This window comes from Pogonomyrmex barbatus, unplaced genomic scaffold, assembly GCF_055798465.1.
Source record: "Pogonomyrmex barbatus isolate J1 unplaced genomic scaffold, ASM5579846v1 scaffold11, whole genome shotgun sequence".
Classification (NCBI taxonomy): domain Eukaryota; kingdom Metazoa; phylum Arthropoda; class Insecta; order Hymenoptera; family Formicidae; genus Pogonomyrmex; species Pogonomyrmex barbatus.
In genome coordinates this window covers 2,564,743-2,584,876 of record NW_028297107.1, presented here as the reverse complement: position 1 = coordinate 2,584,876, position 20,134 = coordinate 2,564,743, and the positions used below count along the sequence as shown (strand labels likewise).

General features: G+C 42.3%; 1 protein-coding gene and 1 long non-coding RNA gene across 5 annotated transcripts in view; one reads left to right on the top strand and one right to left on the bottom strand.

Moving 5' to 3' along the window:
• The window catches only part of LOC105426076 (uncharacterized), a 122,922-nt gene that overhangs the window by 42,238 nt on the left and 60,550 nt on the right, over positions 1 to 20,134 (top strand). The gene's annotated exons all lie outside the window — the stretch shown is intronic.
• LOC148937708 (uncharacterized) lies at positions 8,464 to 18,492 on the bottom strand. Its single transcript, XR_016137959.1, has 2 exons — positions 16,970 to 18,492; positions 8,464 to 11,630 (listed from the first exon to the last, which is right to left on the bottom strand). It is a non-coding gene; the product is annotated as an uncharacterized LOC148937708 (long non-coding RNA).

The following is a 20,134-nucleotide window of genomic DNA, read 5'->3' as shown; positions in this document are numbered from 1 at the left end:
AAGTTTCGCGCCGAATTTCCGCAGCCTGTCCCTCGCGAAATTCCAATAAAGAGGAGTTGGCGGAGTGATTGGCTAAAATGTACCGAAACAAAAAACCCCGATTTGCCACATCATAAAAAGCCACGTTTAAAACGGTTACCAAGTGACGGGAAAGCATTTCGCTAGGCGAATCAATTTTATGCTCTTCAAAGTGCGTAATTCTCTCATTCTCGTCCATCGTGCATCACGTGATAGAATTGCCGTATTAATTTTTCACGATGGGGCTTCTCGGAATTGATTTTTCCCTTAGGCGAAAGTTTCTCGCCGTTTTCTCAACAGTCTTTTTTTTTTTATCTTCATCATTAAACATCTTGAGCGTTTCATCAAGAGATAATGTGGTTGGTTCTGCGATGTAGTAGCTCCTTGTTATCGGTGGCCATGGCGATAAATTGTTTCGCCTGCGTGAAAATACCGGCCATCAACAGTATTTCATTCTGGATCCCCTGTTAAAACGGCGAAGTCCGCAAACGTTGCGGTCGTCCGCTGCTTTTCGTCAGGCCAGTACGTTACATCTCGCCGCCTCGCCGCCTATTTATCCGTTTCGCAATAGTCACATGTCGATATATCTTCGGCCTGGTCGATGCGGAGAAAAAGAATTTATTTTGGATTACGCAATTAAAAGTGCACGTGGCGTATCTCTGATAATCTAAAAGGAAAAGATAGATTTGATCACGCGACAGCGATTCAATGTTGTGGGACACAATCAACATTCCGACCACAGTTCTATCTTTGAAAATCAATGTCATGCTAAATGCTCGTTAGCAATTTCTTTGGAAGTAGCATAACATTGGGAATATGTCAATAGTCGAAACAGAGCTGGTCGAGTCGTCGGTCAAAGTTCGAACTTCGAACTAAAGTTCGTCAATAGCGCTCGAACAAAGATGGCCGACAGTTGAAAGTTTCGCAATTGAAATGAAATTCGCCGGTGAGCAACGAACTTGTTTGGGAACCGTGTAGAATTCGAGTAAACGCGATTCCTCAACATTGTTGTCTCGACTTAAATTTCTGAACGTTTTATCGATGTGCATGCGTTAACCTCCTCGCTACTTTTATCCCGGGATATATCGAGAAAGAATCTTGGCACGTTATCCAAACGTGTCTTGGATCTTTATTTCATGTCGACATACATATCGCACGATGAGCAAAGTTGTTGAACGTATGAATGATTCCTGTTTCTCGAGAAGAGCGTTTCGCGGAAGCGGACTACAAAGCGAAATGGACGACAGGCGCTGGGAATTCGAGAGGTTTGAGACGTCAGGAATCACTGTTTCGCAAAAAAGAGATCCTCTCGCATAAATTGCCGTGAAAATATTGCAGAAGCCATCGCGAAAATCGGAGGATTAAAATTTCTTAATAATATGATTAAGTTAGAATGTCAGAATTTTATATCACGATATATAATTGAAGTGTCTTTTTATAAGTTAATCTTTTTATAAGTTCTATGCGTCGGGATTTTGCGTTTTATTGCTCCTTGGAATTTTAGACTCTAAGGTTCTCGAAACCTTAGAATTTTAATATCTCTCGACAAATTTAATTTTCGCTTTACGCTACAAATTACAAGTTATCTTCTGTAGAATAATATTGATTTTCTTGTTAGTTTAGGTTGAGGAGAAGAGGGCTCTTAAGGTCAAGAACTAAAACATTCTCTTTATTCAACAAGATTATATTAACAATAAATTCATTTATTAATAATACGAATCCTTGATGTTGTAGAGTTTTTATATCATCTGCAATGTTATTATATTTGCTTCTCAACAGGATTTACCTCAGAATAATAAGTAGAGTTCGTCTCTCTTTCTCTCCCTCTCCCCCCCCCCCCCTCTCTGCCTACCGCCTACCCATTTTCTCTTGCAAACTTATGAAACAATAAACTTCAAGAAGCTGCCGGGGATTTTCTACGTTCTGTAACGCATTTTCTCAATACGAAGCAAACTGCACTCGTACTCTTCTTGGCCCGTCAAATATTAATATCCACTACTACGTCTTTATGCTTGCCTTCCGCTTATAGACGCGTGTCTTATTGCAGCAGCGAAACGGCAAAAAAGTTTCTGTCGCCGCTAGAAGAGCACATGCGCGCAGAATTCCGTGCAGAATTTTGCATCTGTCGGCGTAAAAATGCGGAAACGCGCTCCGGCGACGATTCGGAATTGAAATATGCTTTGCTAAGATGACGTGAGTACTCCCCGATGCGAAAGCGCAACAATGCGAATAAATTGAGAAAAGAATTGCGCTTTTATAACGAAAAATACAGGTGCTCTTTAACGCTCTGTTTGTAATGTCGAAATTTGTATATTAACGTATTGCGTATAATAATAATATTGCGTATAATAATAAAAAAAAAAAAATTACCTCGAAAAGAGAGAAAGATTAATAGTTGGTATTTTTATTTTAAATTTTTTCGATACAGCCAACAGCAGCGGGTGCAAATCTGTATGAAAAAAAATTGAAATGACTTCTTTGAAATTTGCTCTGAGTTTTCGATTTGTCGTTCCTCGGGGAATCCGTGTGGCCGGGAGGAGATACACCGCGACACCCTGTACACATTCTGTCGACCATTGAGTACGAGCATCGCGATAAACAAGCAGCGGCCATTACCCGTGGCACAATATGACGCCGTTTCGTTGTATTTACAGAGCTCCGTGAGTCTCGCGGGGAGAGGAAAAGGAGGAAAATAAAAGTCGATTCCCGCCGCACGAGTCGCCCTCGCGTTTTCTACCCTTCGCGTCCGTTTCTATAACGTACCAATCTGAACGATACAAGGGATGGTCGCGTGCGGACGTCCAGACAGTGTAGACGTGGGTGGGTAAGCGAGGGTGATATTCTGAAAAGACTCAGCGATCCCGTGATATAACCAAGATATCCCTGGGTGGATAAGAAACATTTTTTTTGCTCGTACAAAAAATTTGTTTTGTGCGAGCGGTTGATCGCGAGCGATTCTTGATGAAAAGTTACTAAGTGTTGACTCGAAAGATATAGCTCGGAACGATGACACACACCGTCTGATGACATCGACCGATGACACGCGAAAGGGAAAAAAAATATAATTAAAGTGTGTACACAGAGAAAATAAATCTCGCGTTGAAAATAACACTCGTGTTGTTTGTATTTTAAAACAGCCCGTCTCAAATGTACCTTCGAAATTTTTTTTAAAAATCCGGCCATTTTGCACGACGTGGTTAACAAACAGACAAGCGGAGAGAAAGTTAATTTTAATTATGCAGATTTCGCTTTATTTTCGCGAAAGCTGAGTAATGAACCCTCTGCACTTTTGTGGTTATGCCCATTTGCAACGCATATCATAGATATATATATGTATGTATATATACGCTCAGGATTTTACCAGTTCCCGCGGTCGGAAGTGAATCCATTTCGCTTTTCCAGCGTAAGCCCAGGTCTGCTCGGCACTTGCATCGCTCAGTGGACCGTTCAGAATAACATTGCGAGCTGCAAACTGAAAAACTGGCGCGATGTAATCTTCTTTGTCATTAATCTTCGATTTGTTTTCGCAGCGGTGCCTTGTCTACGAATACGTTTTTTTTTCTTTTTTTTTTTTTTTTCAAACGTACAAATGTTTTTTTACATTATTTTTATACCATTTCAAAGCGAAGGACACTCACAGGATTAAGGTATTCGCAGTCCAGAGAAAATGCGCATGTCCTTTGCGAAATGCTCTTTCGCAATTGGACCGTCAGGCGAGGGATCTCCTTGGATCTCTTCGGACACGATATAATGCGGTTTACATCCGCGCGAGTTAAGTTAACTCGAGCAAACGGCTTTTAGTCGCGCAAAAGCTCGCGTGGGAACGCGCGATGGCTCCCCAATGCAAAAGTATCTTTAATTTCTTTCACGCTGACTTTAATGGCTGTTTTTCCGACCGATGTAAACTTCCAAGTCGAGACAGGGGTGGCAAAAAGAGTCTGCTCGGTAGAGAAGTTCTAACTTGGTTATTTTTCTCGGGTAATTTGTATTCGAGCGAATTTCACTCGAGGATTAATAACATGGGAAGTCAAAGAATCTTTACGAGAGAGTAAAGCCTTTAAAATTGCAAACGCGTTATATAAGATGTAACATGCTCTCCCAAGCTGCTTCACGTTTTTCGGAGCTTAAAAGCTTTCGAACGTGTTACGACTATTGCGTGTTGCAAGGGAAGGACGCGAGGCTATATTCCTGATGCATTTCTGTCTTCGCTTTTTTAGGCCGATTATCGACGCGCTCCATTTGCTCGGCACGAATAACTGATTGCCGGTGGAATTAGGCTCGATTCGTTTTCTCCCAGATAGTTGTCCGAGGTATTTCGAGGTAATAACGAGATTCTCTCGCACGCCGCTCTCGATCGGCGCCGCCGCCGAATATATCGCGAACTCGTCGGCGATAATCCGCGTAGTAAATCTTTTCGCCTGTTTGCCGATCAGCAAATCGCGCATCGTTTGATCAAACAGGCAATGGATATAATTAATAGCGCCGGCTGTCGTGTTTACGTGAAATTACAGTGATAAATCCGCCATATTTGCCGTAGCGGAAATATTTACGACCGTTTGGCGCGCGACTCGCGACTCGCGATCGTGTGAAATAAAAATTAGGCGCCCTGATTTACGGCCGCGGCCCGAATGAATAGTTCACGCAGCTGAAAATGAAGGTCGTTGCAAGTCCTTCCGAAAACAATGCGGATTTTTTGACGGGGAAAATAAAATCATTGTCTGATCGTATTTCATTTTTTCCATTTTTTCCGATTTTTCTTTCAAACTGGGGAGTATCAGAAGTGGAAACGCGTCTTTGAAATGCGGTTTGTTACAAAAGTTCATATTAAAAATTCCAAATCCCAGCTTTAGATACCCTTTAATTTTTTTCTTTACATATAAACGATACATATGAAAATTTGGAATCGGATTAATTAACTATTTGGCAAAATCCGGCAGAAGAAAAAAGGAAAAAGAAAAACATAGAATAAGAAAAGGAATAGAAAAGATAAAGATAGAGATAAAAACAAAAATAAAGATAAAGAAGAAAATAGAACAAGAGAAGAAAAGCCAAGTTAGAGTAAGTGATATCGAATCCGGATACTAATCAACGCTGCTGTCCACTACACCGTCGCGATAGTGAAGAAAAAAAAAAACTAAAAAAAAAACTGTTAATGTTGGAACATTGTGATACTTGACGTTTTTCTCTTTTCCTTGAGATCTATCATCCCGCCAAGTGGTTAATCGATACGATGACTTAAAAATTTTTATATTTATCGTTAAAAAAGGAAATTAAGGCTAGGATTCTTATATCACGAAGATGACTTTGCTTTTTACAAACAAACCGCATTTCAAAAATTTTCCACTCCTGACCCCACCCCTTGTCCGTTGATTTTTGTTTCTCGGAAATTTATTTAATATTAAACGTGAATTATCGAGAATCCCATAGATGCATATCGGAGCGGAGAAGAATAATGTACGACGTCCGGAATGATTAGCCGCAGAATTTATCATGACGAGGGTGGAAATGCAGGATAATTTATTCGGGTCATTCGTCGGCTCCCGCGATAATAATTGCGAGCGGTGGAAGGCGCCGATCGATCGATCACGCGCGGATTGCTCGACATTTACGATTTCGTGATTGAACACCCGGCAGCTGTCGCTCCCCCCCCCCCTATCCTCCACCTCTCCATCGATAAAACGACGGGACGGTCGCTGACTTTATTCCTCCGACGTCGTTCCGCAAACAAACTCGAGAATCGGAATGCCGCGAGATATTCGACTGCGCGTGCTGTCATAAACGGCAAGTTTCGGTGAAATTAAATTCTAGTATCGTCGTCACGCGTTCGAATTGAATTCTCGTCTATTCTCGCGTTATTGTCATCGTTGAGCGCGTGCACGTTATTGCATACATGTGGTTGCTCGATTCGATGGGCTCTGATAACCCATAATGATCGGTCTTTCGCGAAAAAAGTCGAAAAAAAATAAAAAAAAAAAAAAACAAAAAAAAAAAGCTTTCCCGCGTGCAAACTCAAAAGTAAGCGCGACTGCGCGATTAGATAACGAGATGGCAGGTAATCGCGTTTTAAAACGCTCGAGCCATTTGTAATTAACTTCTTTACGCGACGTCGGGGACCACACATAAATCAGGGACATTACGGCGAAGAACGCGGGAGTGCCACATTTCTTGGGGGCGAGATTTTTATTTCGCGGTTAAATTCGCAAGAGTACGAGCTCTTGAGATGCGAGCACCAAGATCTCCGCTCTTGCAACGAAATTTCGGTCGCGACAGCTTTTCGTGAAATTTCCATATGCCGGGAAAAAGCGTAGTATTTCTCGAGAGTTCGTGGCTGAAATACGAGACTAAAAGTCTTGTACGTGCTTGTACGAACGTAATTAAAATACTCGTCTCGCGCGCGTTTGAATATTTTTGTGCGGTATTGCGAGAAGTAGGCAACAAACGACCATGTTCGAAAATTTTAAACTTTAAAATTTTTTAATTTTAATTTTTACGATATTTTATACGAGTAATGAATTTCTTTTCTTTTTTTTTTTTACGAGTAATAAAACGTCAACGTGGCGTGCGATTTCAAAGAATTCGTCAGTCTATGTAGCATCAAAGATTTGCCGCTGGTCTGATTAGTTTTGATAACAGGCCTTTGAATTTCCTCGAAAATTGTATATTGAACGCGCACGTTCGAGTAATCGACGAAAATTGATACGGACGCTGCACTGATGCGGCCCGAAGTAGCTCGTCTCTTCGCCCGTTCCGTTCGCATCGATCATTCGCGAGCGCGATGATTAATTTAACCTGCAAATCGCACGTCTCGACGCCCGAGGAAGCCAAACCCCAAATGGACGCTGAACGCGTATCGACAAGCCACTCGCGGCGAGTCGATCGCACCCGGTACATAATTTCGGATCTCCGCTTTCGTCAAGCCGACGATCCCGATTGAACGTTCGCTATCGAAGCCCGAGAGCTCCATGTACTATCAATGTACGGTGGTTGAGTCGGATGATGTATCTACACCTGTTTGCATAGATTGGATATTACTTAATTGTAAGAGCCGCTCTTCGATTCCGCTTAAGGAAGTAGCTCACCGTGAAAAATTGGAATTTTCTTCCCTTTTTTTCTGGGAGATGTACGCAGTAAGGAATGTTTTTCTGTAATTTATTGCTTGTATTAAAGAATCGCGATTAAGAAACTGAGTGAATTAATAAATCATATTTTTTTGTAAAAATTGTATTTTAAAACGAAGGCTCCGATAACTGAAAAAAATTTTCAATTATCATAAAATTAGCAGCCTGCACTTGATTTTCTTACATAAATTTTTCCATCATGTAATGATCTTTTGATAAAATATTTAGCCTTTTTCATGAAATTTTATTTCTACTTGAATTTGAAGGCATACAATTTTGTTTAGAAATTTTTCTATGTAAAATTTAGTTATTCACTAATTGCGGGATATATGAGTATAAAAAACAGGAAAAAACTGATTCTATTTCTTACATTTCTAAAAAAAATAATAGAACCTTTATATGAAATTAAATTATTATATAATCTGAAGTTTTTACAATTATGATTTTTATAAGTCAATAATTTAAAAATGTTTCATTTTTTTGAAACACGAAAATAATAAAAATATAAATTAATACGAAAATGTTTATATTTTTTTTAATTTTTAAAAAAAACTTCAGAATTTTTTGGCTCGTCAAAACGGTTTAGTTTCTCAAATCCATTAGAATCATTATTTTTAAAAACACGCGGAAAAAAATATATGTTTTAATACTATAACCAATTTTATAACTAAATTTACGTAATGATAAATACATTGAATAGCATTTTTATCTCTTTTCTGATATAATAAAATTACTGTAACATCTTTTATATATATATATATATATATATATTGTATATATTGTAATTATTGTTGTAAAAAATGATACTACGATATTAATTTCGATGGAACTCGCGTGTTCCTTAATTGCGAAAAATTACAAACGAAAACATGAGTTCTATAGAGGACAGCCGAACGGTGCCGGTGTAATTAGCGATGAAAAAGGAGATCCGCGACGCGAGGTGTAGGGGGAACGCCCGTTCGTTATTTCGGAAAAACAGACGGCGCCGGGAATACCGGAGATGTTATTGGACGGCAAATATCCGCGGCTGAGAGAGAGAAGATTTCACCCTCGGTGTAACGCAATATGAAGTCACGCCCGGAAGCCCCACGATTGAGCAAAACCACAGACGAGCTCTGTGTGTATACGGATTGCTTCGAGTATATCCCGTGTCTCTAATAACATTGAGCAAGCAATAAGAGAGACGCGGGCGAATGATTACGAGAGATATTAAAAGCAAGTAGCCGAGGATTATCGTTAAACAGCAACGTTGTAAAGCGTCCTCCCGGTAATAAGATTAATCTTTTTTTTTTCTTTTTTTTTTTTTTTTCTTTTCACAAATCTTTACTCATCGTTAGCTCTCTTACGATTATCGTGCACGGAGAAATATATCTTACGGGATATATGGTGAATCTGGCGGAATACACGTCGAGAGAGTTTCGGAATTGAGTTTGATCGTACAATATATTCAAAGACAAAAATAGACTTTTTTTAGTTCTTTGATAGTCCTGCATCTGGAGGTGAAATCCGGGCGTATAACATCCTATACGTTCGTTTTGTGGAAAACAAGACGACGTCGCCGGTGCGCTTTGCGATCGAACGAACGAAACCACGAGACTACTTTTGTTTGGTTACGGACGAATCGTATTACGGAGATATAAGACAAACAGCTTTCGGGATTCCCAGCACGGTTTTACTGATCGATATGGCTTTCTTCGTAGAAAGCGAGTACGCGGCTCGGGACAGGTATGAGTCGTTCGAGAAATGATGCGCTCCAAGAAAAGTTTTTCCTTTTTACGATTGCATCGTTCCTTTTAATCTCGCGTAATCGCAACGACAGTTACGTAACTTTACTCTCTCGCGATAGGCATGAAAACTTTTTTGTGCTTGCAACATTTGCAATTTATGTGCGTCCGAAGTGCTTAGAACGCGTTAAAAACGGACATCAAATATCCGGAAACAAATACCGGTCGTTTATTGCTTTAAATATGGATGATCGATTCTCCAATTCCTTTTTTAATAGAATTATTTCAACAGTTTTTTTTTTCTTTTTTTTTTTTATTGCCGTATCTATATCGCGTACGACAGCCGTTTGCGAAATTCGAGAGGAAGACGCAACGCGCAATATGGATTTCACAGAAGTCAAATTTCGCTGCATCCGTCGTCTCCGAGTTTCGTCTTAAAGCATTAATACCCGGGGCGGTGATGTGCTCTCGGTAATTTCCGTTTCGTCGCATTTAACCGTCGCGAGCGTGCGAAGTAAGGGATGATTCCACAAATTACAACGGGAAGCGGTTATCACGGGCGCGGCTTAAACGGAGCGTAAATGCCGCGACGGCCGCGGAAACCACACGAACGTTCAGCACGCGTCGTAAGCACGACTTCCGGTTTCGGACACATAATACGGGTGTTGCCGATATTTCGACACGCGTCGAAAGTATCTATGCCCCCCGTGAAGACAAATGGATGTGTAAATTTGCCGATACCAATAATTCTACCAGCGATTTTCAAACTTAAAGTCCTTGATAAATTCTTTTCTGAGACTCTTTTTAGAAGAATAAATGAGAATTTAAGATAAAAATATAGAAACTTTAGCGTAACAAGTTTAGGACAAGTTAGGGCAATTAAAAATAATTGAGGATCGCATGTCGGACGGGACATAATATGCGCGACAGAGAGAGAGAGAGAGAGAGAGAGGAGGGAGGGGGGAGAGAGAGAGAGGTGGGAACAGCGGGTTGAAACGAACGAGAAAGGGAGAGCAAGTTAAAGTGATTTATCGATAGGAATTAACAGTTTAGGCGGAAAGGGCGATATATTTTCCGCTATTATCATCATAACGTTAACACGTTGGTGTCAACCAATATATAACGGATCGTCCCATTATTTTATTACATCATTCCATTAGTCCATTACTTAATCGCGGAAGCCACGATGGCGAGAGATTATATCCCAGAATCGGCAGGAAATGGATGTAACAGCACGCGCCGCTGTGCGTTATTATTTCGTGTCGCAGGTAATTGCGGAACGATATGCGAAAGCGGGCTTCCATTTAACACGCGAAAATACTTGCTCTGTTATGTCAACGGGAGCTGTCTCTCCAGGATATATATTTCCTTGTCTAGAAGAATTCCAGAAGGAAGGAGTGAATTTATTTTTACTTCATATACATATATATATGTATATATGAAGATTGCGCGAAAATATTTTACAAAAAGAGACACTATCAATTTTTATTTATGCTAATAACAAATGATGCTGGAATTAATAAGGATGGAGTATTCTGTAAAGTTGGTATTTCGCAAATCGTGAGATTAATAATTTCAAGCGAATACAGGTCGCTCCATTCTTCCATCTACAGATCCTTTGAATATTTCGAAGTAGATTTTTCTTTAATGAAAGTTTTCATGCCGGCATTCTTTCCATAATCCTGCTGAACTTAAATATCTGGCTTCGAGCGACTTCGAAATTAAAATTGAAATTATACAGCATATTATCATTCGGCAACTTTTTCCGGAATTCCGGATTTCGCTTATTTCTTGTCGTCGTCATCGCTGGCCGATACCGATAGCCTCGTATCCCTCGACAGACGAGATTGACATCAACGTCATCATTCTCGATAACGCCATCATCGATCGATTTTGACGCCACGATGACCCCAGTGGGGTCAGCCACTTGACTGACATGACGTTTATCGCCTCGCGTGGCTTCAACATGACAAGTCAGCCATTCAGAATTCGTCATCCGATTCTATACTGATCTCTTCGCCTTGTTAAACGCGAGTATAAATTTTTATCACAAACAATTTTTCAAAAATAACGGGAAGGTCATCCGTTTATGAGACTACTAAGGTGCCTCTGAAGGTGCTAAATTTAAAAGATCTTATGAATTTAGTTGTAAAATTGAGAAACAATTATGTGGAAAGAATGTTTTTGGTGGTAAAAATTTTGCCAGATATAGATAGATTTGAAAATAATTTTGCTGAGCCTTCAAAATAATGTCCAAATAATTGTCAAAAGATCAAAAATTTTTGATCGTGGTATTATTATCATGTTTTAACGTTTTATATAATAATTTGGATGGTTCAATAAAATTATTTTCAGATCTACATCCAATCAAATTTTTAGATTTGTGAGTAAAACTGTTATATCCTATGTGTGTATAATACAATATAATATAGTGAGATCAAGTATATCTAAAAATTGCACGATAATTAAGATATCATTCTCTCATTGAAATTTTACGGTATAAAATGGCAACTGAGTTTATATTCACCGCGCTCTATTCGGCAAAATGTTAACCGTCCGTCAAAATTGCCAAGCGAGGCGCAAAACCGCGAGATGTTGCTTGTTGTAACATTCAGCACGTGCGACCCACTTGTCGGCGGTAGATGATGAGGAAGGATCCCTTAGGACCCGCGGCACATTCTGGAGACAAATGTGCCTCGCGCAAGCCTGCGAGACGAATTCAGCGCGTTTCTTCCGAGTCGGCAAATCCCCGATTAGAAGTAAGGAAAACCTAGAAAATATTAAGTATTAATGCGCGAATAGAACGTCAGCAGCTGCACAAGCTTATATATCAATTTGAATTTTGAAATATCGTGCACTTTTCTAATAAGTTTACTTTTTTTAAAAAAAAATTTGATCTTAGAAACTTTGAATCTTGATGATAAATTTTCATCGTCTTGTAAATTTTTAATATTCGACATTCGCGTTCATTTTTCTACATTCGGGAACATATGCAAATGTCGATTTAACAACACACCGATCATCTCTTTAACCCATAATGGACTTACAAAAAGCACTTATTAAACGAACTTCGGATGAATCGGCGTCTCGCTAGAAGTCATTAGAGCAGGAAAGCGGGGAAATGTTGCGCGACACTTAGCACGCGCGCTCCATTTTCCCATAATGGACGACGAGAAAGGGCTCGTAAGACCGAAGGGTTGCCGGGGTAGTAGCGTGTAGCTACATAAAAGCCGACGTGTACCTTGCGACGGAATGCTTAACCGGGATCCGAGTTCCCTTTGGACGTGAGAGAATATGATACGCCGTATATGGAGTGTCCTGAATGAGCGTATAACATTGATGAAATGCGCACAGCCGGGAACGAGTAATAATAACGTTCTTAAAATCTAAGATCTTAGCTTTCCGAGACCTTGATTTGCTTTACTCGCTATATACAATTTTGTCGTAGAGTTTTCTTTTTCCAATTTTTATACATAGTTTTGGATTCTTAGACATCAAAAATATTATGTACAGTTCTTGATTTCTTTTTTTTCTTGGAATCAAAATTCGGAAAAATTTATCCAAATATATATATATATATATATATATATATATATATGCGGACTTTCAACTCTTCTCTTATTGCGTCTGCCAATATCCTCGTATTGTTTTCTGTCGCATGTCGACAGGATACGGAGACAAGAGGGATGAAGGAGATCCCACATAACTTAACGTCACTATATAATTTCATGAGACGGGGACTTTTTGTGGAATTTCGCACCGGGATGTTCCATAAAAATTGCGCCGCGCCGTATTCCGAGGCATTGTGCCGTGATAATCGTTATCCTTCGTCGGAATACAGGTGTTCTTGCACTCACCACCTCCCTTCATCCTCCGACGGATTCGCGACGGTAGCCGGGCTGACAGCGGAGTGGTCGGGGCGAGTGGAAAAGGAGACAGAGAGGGAATTCTTCGAGGGAAAGTCGAGGAGGTCATTTAACGACATGCCATACTCTTCGTGCTTGGCATGCGGGCCTTATTATCCCCTGACGGAGGGTTTCCATAAGGCGCTTCTATCATAGAAATGGATGGAGACGTCCTCGCGAGAGGATAAAGGAGCTCACCGGTGCACAGGATTAGACCGTTCGTTTTTATCCTCCTATCGGATACATCTGGATGCTAGGGAGCTCAAAGCTGTTCCTTTATCCTTCATTTTGATCTCCGCAAAAGACTTGAATAGGTCCTTATTATCATGAGACGGCTCATAAGTAGAATAATGCACGTACGCTTTAAACTTGTAAATATGTGTGAATAGAATAGAAAACATAAATTATGAACTCTGAAAAATTATAAATTATTTATATTTTATACGTATGTATGTATTGCTATAAAAGAGAAAATTTAGTTTAGTTTTACAATATATACCGCGGCTTTCTATTTCACTCTCCGTGAAAAATTTTCCAGTCTTGAAACGCTCTTTACTTTGCATAAAGTTTATCACAAGGAACTGTTAATGAAACCATGATCCTCCTGGCGGCAATTTATGCCGCTTCCTCAAAACGTTATAGCTAAAATTGAGAAATTCTCAGAAGAGATGAAAACGAGAACGCGATCCTTTCGCGTCGCGACTAGTAAAAATCAACGACACCCAAGGCTCTCGTTTACGGAGCGGGAATTAATCGCTTATCCGATTACAGAAAATCCCCCCTCGATGAAGATCAGTCCTGAAAATGTCGGGGTGCGCGTAATCACGGTATAGACCTTAACGAGCGCTTTTACGAGCTGCATCCTGCCCCCGTAATACCGCTAGCATGCCGTCCCCATAAAATCTTTCTTATCTTCTCGGGGACGGAACGGAAGAACAGGGTAGGCAGGGGAAAATTTCTCACTTTACTTCGCTAGGCTGCGGCGGCGCATTGCACCCTAATTAGATGATAATCGGGTGCAGTATCGTCGTGTGCGCCGCGCGTCATGGATCGAAGTAAGGCGTTCGCTTCATTTTACAACGTTCTCCTCGGGGGGTGAAAAAGTGTGAAAAAGAAATTTCAGGACGCGCTGTGTGAGGCTCTAATCACGCGGTAATGAGGTGGTAATCCTGAAAGACGTACGGGGACTCCCACGGGATGTACAACCACGTCACCTAGCAACCGTTCCTACCGACGAGAGCTGCCACGTGGCCGTTCGTTATCCTTGCCACTGGTTGTAACGAGGCCGACTTCAACAGCGCGAGCACGTCATATAACGGGCGCGCGCGCGCGCGCGGGTTGCGCGGTCCGCCGGGATGCTCCGTTTCCATTTGTCCTAATCAACCATAAGTTCAGGATACCGTGTTTGTAAGGCGTAATGAGAGTTGCCACTAGCTTGCCACGCCGCATCTCCCGGTATTAACTATCAGAACCGCACTCTCGACTCGTAAGTTTCGCAGCGATTCGCAAGGTAACTCGAATTTTGAGATGTATCCGCCGGTGGAAGCCGATATCTTAGGTAATCCCTTTGATAATGAAGCGTCTATCTTGGGGAGCGGGAGCGCCCTGAATTTTTTAAGGCGCTTCTACACGATTGTAAATGTTTTTGGAAAACTTTGTAACTAACTCGCGCTTCACTTAGCGTCAGTTACAGTCGCAAATGTTCTTATTTGAGTTGTATTTATAAGCCTTACGCGGCTCGCTAGGCAAAAGGGCAAATTCGCGGTAAATCGGGGATAGAGGATGAATTTGCGTGTTCTCGATACAGGAGCGTACTTTTGAAGGGAAATTATTTACCTTCAAGCTCGATCAGCGAGCTTGAAGCGAGCTTTACTTATCGTCAGAGACGACGCTCGAGACAAAGTTGATGATCAAAGAGCGACGTGTTTCTATCCATGCAATTATGGCACTTTGACATTCTTTTTCTTTGTTTGCCGCTGCGACTAAGGCATGAATATTATCTATCAGCTGCCATCAGAATAATCGTTCAAAGGTCCAAGACCTTTGATTATTTGATTAGCTGCCACGCGGAAACCCATTATTTAATCTTTCGCGAAGTAGGGACGACTGCACGCGGAAGTTCCCACGAAGGTCGACGGGAAAGTTCATAGTTATATCGGAAATGTGTGGGTGTGCGGATGTTCTACAATCAAGTTTAAGCTAGATGTCTAGCGTTCTAATAATCCATGGTTGGATGCGTCAATGTCAATTGGGACTTATCGCGTTCTGCGTTTAATTGAATTTTCCTTCTCAATCGTACGGCCGTTTTGATCAATAAAAAAAAAATATAATATTACACGGTCGAGCTCTCGCTCGTTCTTCCCCTCTATGGAAAGCGGAGTAAATAAATAAAAATCGAATTGACGATTATATCAAAATTGATATCCCAAAAATTGCAGCAAGATGATCATCGAGTCATGCGATTGCAATATTCGTCTTTTGCAGTCGCTTTTAGATTCACCTCGCGATGGCAGATTGCCATAAAATGGCATTCCGAGAAAACGTTCTGCAGATAAGGAGGGGCCGGGAGGAAAGGACGGAAGGATAGATCGAAGTCCTTTACTCAGGAAACTATTGCGTGGCTCCTTGATATTCTCGCGAGAAACTACCACTCGGGCCCGAGCCCGAGCTTAAACGCGGCATATCGCGTTTCGTTTCCACGCAAATCGCACATTACCCGACCGACGAGATTGCCGCCACGCAACGGCTTGATTTAGATTCCTCGAGAGGATATTGTACGTTCCCGGGTCTAATCGGCCGCGAATTCGTGCACCCCCGCCGCGGCAGCGCCCCCCCCCCGCCGCCCGTCCCCTCTCCCGAGATCCGCCCCGTAACGTTCTTTCTCCGCGTCGCAATTATTTTAACGGTTCGGAACTTTCGTGGCTGAAGCCGATAAACGCTCGACAATGTCGAATTATGTACTATTACGCCGGCTGCTCGACGGCAATCACATTAGTTCTTGACCCGGGGAACGATAACGCGGATAACCATTAGAGCTCCACACAAACATTTCTTGTCTACAACATGCTAGACTGCTGGCTGCACCATCTTGGTGCTTGGTAATCTCAAATTACATTACTTTTTTAAATTGACGATTACCCGTTTGTCGTTACCACTTGACTACGATAAATAATTTCTTACCTTTAACTTTGTCGCACGATCTCATTTTATATTTTGAAAGAAATTCGTGTAGCCACAATTGCCCCGAAAATGTTCAAATATGGGTAAATATCCACATTCGCGTTTTACCGCTCCGCTTTTAGCTTCGATTTATTTCTCGAGTGTTTTCTTTTTATCATTCGCAGCTTTAAAGCACTCGATACGTCGAAACGCGATAAACTCTCGGCTCGCGTCGCTTAAGCCGCGCGATCGCCTCATTTGTGAGGTCACTCGCCGGAATAAACGGCGGAAATATTCTCTTTTCCTTGTTTTCTCTTCTTTCTTTCTTTCTTTTCTTGCGCGCCGCGGGGGAAATTACATATCGAGAAACCGTCGAATCCGTTCGCAACGATTCTTTTATTGGTCGAGTAGGCACACTCGCGCGCGTAAGCGCGCTCGTATCCGCTCGCGTCGGCAAGGATTTTGACGAGAGGGCTTTCCCTGTCGGATCGAGAGACCTGCCGTTCGCCATCCGCTCTCTCACGCCAAAAAGCTCGGAGAGCTTTTCCTGTTTCTTCGCGGAGAGCTTTCCCGCAAGCGGCAACCAAAAGGAAATGGCAGCGCGGCTAACCGACCATCGACTCGTCGCTCGCTATTTCAACATTTTCGCTGCTCGAGACATTAATCCCTAAAAAGATTGTCCCTCAAACTTCATTACGATATTACTACCTTTGAATTTATTATTTAATGCAGTGCTTTTTAATTCCTTTATATATTTGCATATTTTACACGGTAGTAGTAAAAAAAATTCGGTTAAATTCAGTAATTTTTACTGAAAATTGCTTTTAATATTTTAACGAAATGAAAAATGGCTGTTATATTCATTTTATCGTATAATATTTTTACATTAAATACCACACTAAACTAAATAAAAACGAAATAAATTTTATTAAAAAAAGTTTATTAATCGCTGAGTTTATTTTTTTAATGAAAATTATAATTATTATTATTAATAATACTAATATTTATTGATATATTACGTGCTTATATTTACATGCTAACTTACTTTGCGTGTTAATTCGTTGAAGTGATCGAGTCCAAACAGACAAAGAGCTCTACCACTCTACTTGACTAGTGTTCGCTTGAAACCAGCGGAACTATCGCTCGGGATTCTCGCTGATTCCCATCTCACCTTCTTCGGGACACGGCATCCCCTTGAGCGCCCTTTGAAGTCATTCTTTCCCATTTCCAGAGTGCCACAGGCCCGTTTGAGCCCTTTGCATAGCCTCACGCTCCGTATGCAGGCTTTATTTGTGCTGGCTGATAGAGAGGAGCTCCATAAGGCGATCGCGCGCACGGGCGCGGTTCAGGAGGGGATGAGAGGAGGAGGTTGCGCGAGGGTGGCTGCCCTCCCAAAGCCTCGGGGGGGATGGAAGGGCCGGGTTGAGTCGGTCGTTGAGGGCTGGAGGATGATGCCGTAGTCCCTGGATCGATCCCGGGCTACATCACACACTACCATCACTACTACTATTACTCGAACCGGCACCCCGACCCGTTGCAACCACCGAGCACTGGCTAACTCGTAGACGCATACACACACACACACACACACACACACACACACATAAATTGCTCTCCGTGCGTGATTCCGCACGCTGCGCTCGCGTGTCGTCGCGACACGCTCAAGCGTGTCACGCGCGTGTGCGCCGACTCATGCATAGATATCAAGTGCACGCGTCCCGAGGGGTAGATCGGGGATTCCCGGCACCGGCACCGGCACCGGCACCGGCACCGGCGCTGGCACCACCACCACCGACACCGACGTCGTCGCGTGTACACGCGCGGGCATTAATGGTGTAGTGGAGGGTGTGAATGTTTTACGTGCGTGTCAAGCTTAACTCTGGTAAAGTGGATGAATGAATAGATAGATGGATAGGGAAGGTATTATGATAAAGAAATTATGCTAATGAAGATATTACAAAGAAATTGCGAGCTCCTGGTGTCGCACGGCTTTCGGTATTTAATCTTTGTTCTTCAGAGACAATGTACGGTGCGTACCGGCGGAGATATTAAAATATTTAAAATGGAAATGAAATACTTGCATAGAAGAACGATGTGGAGTACAATTAAATATTTAAATATCAAAATGGAGGAACTTAGAGCGCATTAAAGATTAAAATTTAATTTGAATATATTTTTGAGCTCAAAGTAGGGAGCGACCGACCGGTCTGTGAATCCTCTCATTTTTACATTACTACAATTTCCATGCGCGCCTTCTGCGGAGAATAATCCGGATGAAGAAGCAGGTGTTCTTCGACTCGGCTTCGTAATTCTCTTCTTTTCTTCTTTCCGCCTTTGCGAGCAGAAATTTCGTGCCACTCGACCGATCTCGCATCGCGAATCCGCTGATCGAGTGGTATTTTGAGACGCTTCGATCATCGCCTCGCATCCATCATGACGGCGTTATTGTGTCGATCTATTTTTTTCAACGAGAGGGGACCAAGAGTGCTCGGACACGTGCGTTTGGACACGCGTCTCGACGCGATGAATAGCCGAATGACAAGCTAATTTCGGGATGTCCCCTCTGGATTCTTCAGGATGATATCGATGAGGTCATAGCCGGCATTAATGAGGCGTGCGTTTGTGTCGCTGAAGATGGATAGCCTTCATCCATTTCCGTATTATTAGTTAACAAAGAGGCTCTTAGCTTCTTAAAGGATTAATCTCGAAGTCTCAAGATTGTTTTCTCATCCTGAAAGAAAATCTTTGCGGCGAGTTAATTTTGCGGCATCGCCGTAATGGACGTTTATCGTACACCCAGATGCTTTCGCGCGTCACCGAGAATGCCGAGTAATTACCTATTAATCTATTCGACGAGCTGATATTTTCTTGACGACGATCTTCGCAAAGTTGTCTGCGAATACGCTTCGCGTTCTTAGTTTTCACGAGTCGTTTTGTGACCCACCGCAATCTGTAAAATTGCCCGTCTCTTTGGCGTAACTCATAAAAAATTTATGCGCACCTCGAAATTTTCTCGCCAACGCCGGAAGAGTGTCGGTCGGATTTACCTCGACGTTGTTACGTGACCCGCCTTGAGACGCGAGAGATTGACCCGCACGAGAGCGGAATAAGTCGGCCGCGGGGCGAAAATTTCCGGCATTAAGTCGCCGCTAATTCCCACGAAGACAATAACACTTCTTCTTCGTGGGCGTCGTTCTAAGCCCTGACCGAGCCATTTCGTGGTCCAGGTTGTCGGAAGTTACCATATTTATCGCGGTCATTGCGTGGGATGCCGGACGGAGACGAGGGATACAACGAGCGCTCATGCATTTTGTTAAGAGAAAGAGAGAGAGAGAGAGAGAGAGAGAGAAGATTATTTGTTTAAAAAGCGGCTTCACGAATGAAAGTTTAAATCGCCCGCTTCAAGTATCGTCATTAATGTATATCGTACGTTACATTGATAATAAATCGATATGAGATATGTTCCGTTTGACCGTAATGAAAATCTCGATATCTCCAAATCAAAAGTGAAGCGAAGCTTTGCTTCGAGAGGTCAGTGTCGCGGAATAAATGTGACATCCACGATGGTTGAGACCGCGATCGTTGAACCGTAAGATGAAAGCGAGTGTGTCCATCGAGGCATTATCCGGCCACTTTGTCGCGCGACGCGAATTACCTAACGATTCAATTCCGGATCTCCTTCCGCTTCTTCCGAGCCCCGGCAAACTTGGCGCAACGACGACAATTAACGAAACGATCTTTCCATGAGTTTTCCGAAGATGTTAGATAAGCGAGAGGCGGCAAGAGGGGAGGCAGGTAAAGAGAGTGTAATTCTCGTCCGCAATGGAGACAATTCCGACGTGGAATTCCAAACACACCATGAATCGCAATCGCTCGCGGCTTTCGCGGCGACCAGATCGAAACTTGGTCGCGAAACTTATGCGACGCGGAATTGCGGTGCTCACCGTCGCGCGAGGGAGCCGCCATCTTTCGATGTGTAGTTTGGTAAGAGGATTTCCGCCTTTGCACGAACGATGCACGCCAGGCGCGTTCAATTTTCTGCTTTTGTCCGCTCCTAATTACGAATTTCGTAGCTGTAATGTTGTTAGAAGTTGACGCGCGCTCGCGCCTCGCTTCGCTCGCGCGGTTCCGACATTTGCGTCTCTCTGTTAATTCGCTTAATAATATAATTTACATCGTAATAAACCTTTCACTCGGCGCCGTAAACTTC